Consider the following 7,548-nt stretch of genomic DNA (forward strand, 5'->3'; position numbering starts at 1 on the left):
TCCAGGATCGCGCCCTGGGCCAAAGGTAGGCGCTAAACCGCTGCGCCACCCAGGGATCCCAGCACTCATCTTTCTAAGTTGTGATAAGAATTAGAAATTATGTGAGGCGCCTAGCAAGAAGTTTGAGCTCAATGACTTAATGATTATTTCTAAAAATAGTTATCAAAGCAGAGACTAAGAATATAGAAAATTAGTACTTATCACTGGACAATAACTTGGGTGCTCAGTTTCCTGAATGGCTCACCAGGTTTCAGGTTGGGGGATGGGGGGACCCTGATTTCATTTTAAGTTGGAATCAGTGGAGCTTAGAAAGATTCTGAAAAATTGGAATTTCCTATGCTTCAGTCAATACTGGCTCAGGAATTTTGGTTAGATGCTGTTATTCCATCCATCTTGAGAAAAACATGAAGACGAGGCTGGTAAATATTTTGAGCTCGGAATTTCACAGCTAATCTAAGATGGACAAATATCTTGCTTTGCAAAGGGTGAACATGAAGAAGAAATACTTTATTAGATAATTCTTGGTAAAATATTAAAAGTATAACAAATTGTTTTTAATACAATCAAGAATATACTGTAGTATGCTTTGACATGTTAACATATTACCAAAATAATATTAAGTTTATCAGTTTTGATGCACCTAATATATACTTTTATAACATTCTATAAACTGCAGTGAAAATTTCATATAAAAAAGATGTTACACATAAAGGATCCTTCTGCTCCTGGATGTCATTCAGATGCTTATTGAATTGTTAGAAATATGACTTTTTGGCAAGATTTGAATGCAGAAAGGTCCATAGTATTGAGTTTCTGTAGAAGATCCAGTAACAATGATTCCTAGGAGTAGTTTTAGAATGTTTTCTCAACTTATCATTCTTTCCATGCCATAAACTACTTATCAAAAGAGCCAAACTTTTCTATAAAGAGAATGAGAACATTAAAAATGAAAACAGATTTCTGAGTTCCCTTTTATACTTAAACATCAGAGCTAGTCTGGCCAAAAGAAAGAAAAAAATAAATTTCTTTTTTTGAGTAATCTTATTTTCCCCAAATGGCCTATTACAAATATGACTTTTTCTAGAAAAAGACAAGAATTTTAAACTTGTGGCCTTGTACTTTTTCAGCATATAATTGATGGAAAAAAACTAAAACCAGAGAGGACAAAAACTGGGTCCTTTGTCAAAATTTCAGAATGATCTATACCACTCTTTATGAACCCTCAAATAAGCAAAGCAGTTAAGCTATCTGCAATCGAGCATTTATCTCTGTTGAGTTAAAGTAAAACACTAACAATAACATGCAATTATGAATCTGCTTTTTAATTAAACTGAACAGATCTTTATTCATCATCTACCATATGACAGTCTGTCCAGAAAATGATGAATAAAACAGTCTCTCAAGGTAATATATAAAAGATAATGCATTTTTAAATTCAGAATTTGCAAAGTACAAATAGTGTGAGGAAAAATATATACATTTATGTTTTCATATAAGTACAGGGACACAAGAAACGTAGTATATTAAAACAGTATTATTTTGGGGCACCAAATCCATATTTCAGCTGTGGGATCTTGAGCACGCTGTATGCAGGTATATGATGGGGCAAGTCACAGTAAACAGGAGATTTTGAGGATAGGAGCTAAAAGTGGAAAAAAGTCAGTCAAATGATCCAAAACTCTAAGACTGATCATCAATAACTGGAGTAGCTCTTCAAATGTTGATTCTTATTAGTTGGTACTAATTAAAAACAGAAACAAACTAAAGTTAAAAACAAAAACAAACAAACAAAAAGATTCCATTTTTCTACCTCCCTCCTTTTTTCCTCAACCCCAGAGTAAGTATGGAACTCATTTTGATGTTCTTCTAGTACAATCTTTGTTGAGGTTGTTAATCTGATATGTCAAGCTCATATGTTTTAACAAACTGGTACTTTCACAGCTGTGGACTATGGTACCCAGTTATTTTTGTCTTGATAAAAGACAACTGTCAAGCCTTAGCTACAACTAATCTAGGAACTTCTTCTCTGGTTGCTATTTCTGAATGCACAGGTGTTGATTGCTTATTTATTTATTCCCCATTGATGGAACTACTTTCCTTCCTTCTGGGAATTCATTTAGCACTCAAAACATATCTGCAGCTCTGCCTGTAAATAGCCACATGCAAAATTATAAACTGCCAAACTATTATACAAACTCTGGTATGATCAAATGTTGTTGTCCTTATTTGTGCTGGACTAAATTCATATTGTCTCCGATTGTCATGGATTCAGCCAGTAACTCTAGAGATGAGATCAGTGTAATTAAATTATTTTCGCCAAATGTTAATCATTAATTCAGATATTTATATGTCCTTATTTTCTTAGACGCTATTTTGAATACAGATTCTGCATAAATATTTAGTTTTAGTAACTAGAATGATTCAGATAGTCTTATGTCAAAGTGGCTCAATAATATATTTTTCTGGGGCACCTGGGTGGCTCAATCAGTTGAGCATCTGCCTTCGGCTCAGGTGGTGATCTCAGGGTCCTAGGATCTGGCCCCACGTTGGGCTCCCTACTCAGCAGGGAGCCTGTTTCTCTCTCTCCTTCTACTACTCCCCTACTTGTGAGCTCTTTCTCTCTCTCTCTCTCTCTGAAATAAATAAATATTAAAAAATAACACATTTTTTTCCTTCACTAAGCACATAGTCATTGTTTTCTTGCTATCTGTCAAGTGTCAGAGAAAATAGAAAATACAGTCATTGACTTACATTAATTTTCAGTTTTTAAAGGCATCTATTACAGAAATCAGAAATCAGAAATAAACACGAGTTCTTTGCCAAAAGTGAGCCAGAGGTACTAAGTGAAACGGAAGAAGGCTGACTTGGATTAGTATCCTGGTCGATATTATTACTGAGCAGATATATTTGCTAGATGATGAGATAAGTATGGGAAGAATGAAGTCCGGTCTGAACAAACATCAAGTGAAAAACATGCAGTTATATAGTAAGTGTGGCACATTTGAGCAAATTCAGGTACTTTTATTTTACTGGAAAATTGCATTTACATTTTAAAAAAGAAAGAATATGATATATAAAAGAAGTCTTTGCCATGTAGGCCAGGAGTTTGTAATTTAATTTGAATTTAACTTGAAACTAAGAACTCTAGAGGGTTTTGTTTTTTTTTGTTTTTTAAGATTTATCTTACTACTTCTAAACATGTGCAATATTCCTGTACACTATTTTTACGATAATTGGAATCACTAGCACTGTTACTTCCCAAAAGGATAAACCAGGTTATCTTCCCAGCTTTTCCCTTTACGCTCACTCCTCCCACCACCCCCTGCCAGCCAAGAAGTCCGTCTGACCATAAAGCCCTTTATATCTGTCATCTTTCTCAGTTCTCTCCTCTTCCTCCTTAATGTTTTGCCTATATTCAGGTTCTCGTTACTACTCTTTCTTTTTCCTTTTTAAACAGCCTTATTGACATATAATTTATTTACCATATAATTTATCCATTTAAATGTACAGTTCTGTAATTTTTAGCATATTTACAGATATATGCAGCCACCTCCACAGTAAATTTTAAAACATTTTGACCACTTCAAAAATAAACATTATGTACTTTATCCATCACCAACCTATTTCTTCATCTTCTCTAGCCCTAAATGAGCACTAATCTACTTTTTGTCTCTATACATTTTCTTATTCTAGATTTTCATATGAATGCAAACATATAAAATTTAAACTTTTGTTATGTTCTCCTTCTGCTGAGCATAATGTTTTCAAACTTCAAGTTTTTTTTTTTAATTGGAGTTCAATTTGCCAACATATAGCATAACACCCAGCGCTCATCCCTCCAAGTGCCCCCATCACCCAGTCATCCCCACCCCTGCCCACCTCCCTTTCCACTACCTCTTGTTTGTTTCCCAGAGTTAAGTGTCTCTCATGTTTTGTCACCCTCACTGATATTTTCACTCGTTTTCTCTCCTTTCCCTTTATTCCCTTTCCCTAATTCTTATATTCCCCAAATGAATGAGACCATATAAAGTTTCATCCAAGCTGTCATCAGTACCAGTATTTCACTTTTCGTTTTATTTTGTTTGGCTTCATTTTTTTTTTTTAATGGCTAGATAACATCCCATTGTTGGGATGCCCCATATTTTATTTATCCATTCATTTGTTGACGGACATCTGGGTGGTTGCCACCTTTGAGCTATTATAATTCCCGCTGCTATAATTATTTGTGTCAAAGTTTATTGTGTGGATATGTTTTCATTTTTCTAGAGGATATAAGAGGACATAAGTAGCAGTTGAATTGCCAAGTCATATGGTATCTTTGTTTCATCATTCAAAGAACTGTCACCCTGCTCTCTGAAGTAGATGCACCCTTGTACATCCTCACTCCTCATTTCTGACTTGCAACCTTTAATTCACCACCACTGCTCCACACTGGCCTTCCAGTCCACCATCCTCAGATTTGTTCAGGCTCACCCCTATATCATCATGTTGTTCTGCATAAAACCCTCTAGAGTCCTTGGGACACCTGGGTGGCTCAGCGGTCGAGAGTCTGCCTTCAGCTCAGGGCGTGATCCCAGGGTCACAAGCTAAACATAGAGCAAGGGCGAGCGAGAATATGCTAGAATTTACTGGCATCTCAGCCTGTCTTTCACCTCCTGTAATCAGGACAAGCTTTAGGGGCTTCTCTACTTCATTCCATCTTCTACGTCTCATGCAAATTCCCCTTTTGGGCACCTTCCATTCAGGCAAGCGGACACAGGAGGAAAACACCACAGTGACACTGTCAAAACTTGAAGACAATCTCTTGCTAAACAATGAGTCAACCCCGATGCTTGTTATTTTAATCATGGGATTCATTTAAAACACGATCTAAGTGCAGTTGACACAGTGTTATGTTAGTTGCAGGTGTACAACATAGTGATTCAACAAGTTTCTACGGGAGGTTCTGCTCCCCACAAGTGTAGCTACCATCTGTCCCCATCTGTCCCAATGCTATTACAATAGCCTTGACTACGTTCCTTATGCTGTGCCTTTTATGCCCGTGACTTATTCATTCCATAACTCAAAGCCTGCACCTCCCACTCCCCAGAATTCATTTTTTTTAACTCATAAGAACTTTTTTGCTCTTTGCACTCTTTTTGAAACCTTTTTTTTTTTTTCTTAAGATTTCCTCTTGGATCTGAGTATAGTAATTAGACATTTATTAAAGTATATCCTTGGTTTCCTGAATTATCTCTTCTTTTATTCTCTTTGGTTGTTGTGTCTGCCTATTTTGTTCACTCTTTGTTTCACATTCTATATTAACTCATTTTGCTAATGCTATTTATTTTCCTCTAATTTATTATGATTTTTATTTGAGTGTACCTAGTTATGACATAGGGGCTCTACTCTTTGTGTAAGGGGCTAACACAGGTTTCTCTTGCAGTTACATGAGACTATTTCTCCAACTCTTTATGGTTTTAAATGGAAAAACTAGCTATTAATTCCATTAAGTGAAACGAGTGCCTTTGAATTTTTAAGGTGAATCTCCACACTTTGAAGAAAAGTAAAAGGTCTTTCTCTTAGGATAGGAAGATAATAGTTCTACAGTTCCCTCCTGTCCCAACACTTTCTCTCAGATCTAAAGTTAAACACATTTCTCCTGCTCTGTAGAGACCAGTTCTTAGTCTTCAGCTTGAAAGCAAAATCCAAGCCTGCCAGATATTCTATTTTTTTAACTGTATCCAGCTTTATTAAAGATACTTTTCATAAACAATCATGGTATTTCAGGCAGGACATGGACGGACAATCGAAAACAGTATACAACAACTTTCAAACTCCCTTCTTCAATGGACTACCAAAATCAGAAAGCCACTATAAAAACCGATGAACAATGTGATGCTCTGAACAGGGAAAGTTTAGAGTAAGGGTTGACCGTTCACATGTAGCAGGTTGTTTAACAACTTTTCACAAGCCGACCCTGACTTTCAGGAAATGAAATGAAAATGGCAGAATTATCAATATGAAGATCCACAAACTAAAAAAAGGAACTCTTTTGAGGGACGCCATCTCAGGGGTGACACTGTAAAGTCCAGATTGCCTGACATACTGGGAACCATTTCATGGGGTCAGGTTCCAACAGGTCTCTGGGTTTAAGGGAGTCAAGTCTATGTTGAAGGCAGAGAGGGAGAAGAGATAATAAAAAAAAAATGAATTTAATTTTTCCACACCACCAAGGTGGCTCATGGGTGTCAACATCAAGGAATCCCTACTCCTGGGAGCCAAGAGGAAGTTTCTCAAAACTAGAAGGGAAAAGTGTTTTTCCCCTTTTTTTTTTTTTTTTTTTTAAAAGATTTTATTTATTTATTCATGATAGTCACAGAGAGAGAGAGAGGCAGAGACACAGGCAGAGGGAGAAGCAGGCTCCATGCACCGGGAGCCCGACGTGGGATTCGATCCTGGGTCTCCAGGATCGTGCCCTGGGCCAAAGGCAGGCGCCAAACCGCTGCGCCACCCAGGGATCCCCTCCCCTTGTTATCAATCTAGCTTCGGAGATATTCTATTAGTGACATATGCCCTTCCCCCAAAACAACAATAGTGTTCCGTGTGCTAACAACATAGCTTAAAATAAAAGTAAAACAAAATTCTGCATTTTTATAAAACCTGATAAAAATAGTATTTCAAACTGTACAGTCACCAGAAGTACACAGTTATCAAAAATGCACATACTTCACTTGGCATCTCCAGCACCTTCAGCTTTCTGTGCCTGGTCTGTTTTGGCATCTCCGTTTTCTGCAGGGTTATTTCCATCCTTGCCAGCATCAGCTTTCCCCTTTTTCCCTTTGGGTACCTTCTCTCCCTTCTTTGCAAGGGCCTTTTTTAGGCTTGGGCTCTGGCTTGGGAGGAGCAGGTTTAGCAGATAACCTTGCAGATCTTCTCTATGGCTCATCCTTCACCTTGGCTTTATCTTCTTCAGCATCCCCTTCAGCCTTTCTCTTGGGTGTAGTGGCCATGGCGGTGGCCATAGGCACTGGACGTGGGGATTCAGTGGCACGCGGGCTTTGGCCGGTCCAAGGGTCGTTCTCGCCTCTTCTTCTTCCCAGATATTCTATTTTCCCTGAGACTGGGATACTATGAACCATCTACTTATACAATTATCAGTTATAAAATAAATTATAGGGGCACCTGGATGGCTCAGTTGTTTAAGCATCTGACTTTTGATTTTGGCTCAGGTCATGATCTTGGGGTTGTAGGATGGAGCCCCATGTCCAGCTCTGCACTGAGCGTGGAGTCTACTTGTCCCTTCCCCCTGACCATGCTCTCTCGCTCTCTCTCTGTCTTACATAAATAAATAAGTTAATTAATCAAAAAATATTAAAAAAAAACAAATTATATTGGAAATTGTTCCCTGATTTTATTAAGTTATTTGTAGATCAAAGTTAACCCAGAGTTTCCTTAGGAATTTCCATGTCCATAATACACACATTCTCCATCTATTAGATTTCATATGCTTGCTTCCTCACATATTCCTAAGATTTCTGAACAATTGGTGGCATCTATTACATTTTT

General features: G+C 37.4%; 1 pseudogene; it reads right to left on the reverse strand.

Moving 5' to 3' along the window:
* Positions 1 to 6,629: 6,629 nt before the first annotated feature.
* LOC112663563 (non-histone chromosomal protein HMG-17-like) lies at positions 6,630 to 7,121 on the reverse strand (annotated as a pseudogene).
* Positions 7,122 to 7,548: the final 427 nt, after the last annotated feature.

The sequence above is a fragment of the Canis lupus genome, chromosome 18 (genome assembly GCF_003254725.2).
Source record: "Canis lupus dingo isolate Sandy chromosome 18, ASM325472v2, whole genome shotgun sequence".
In the NCBI taxonomy this organism is placed as follows: domain Eukaryota; kingdom Metazoa; phylum Chordata; class Mammalia; order Carnivora; family Canidae; genus Canis; species Canis lupus.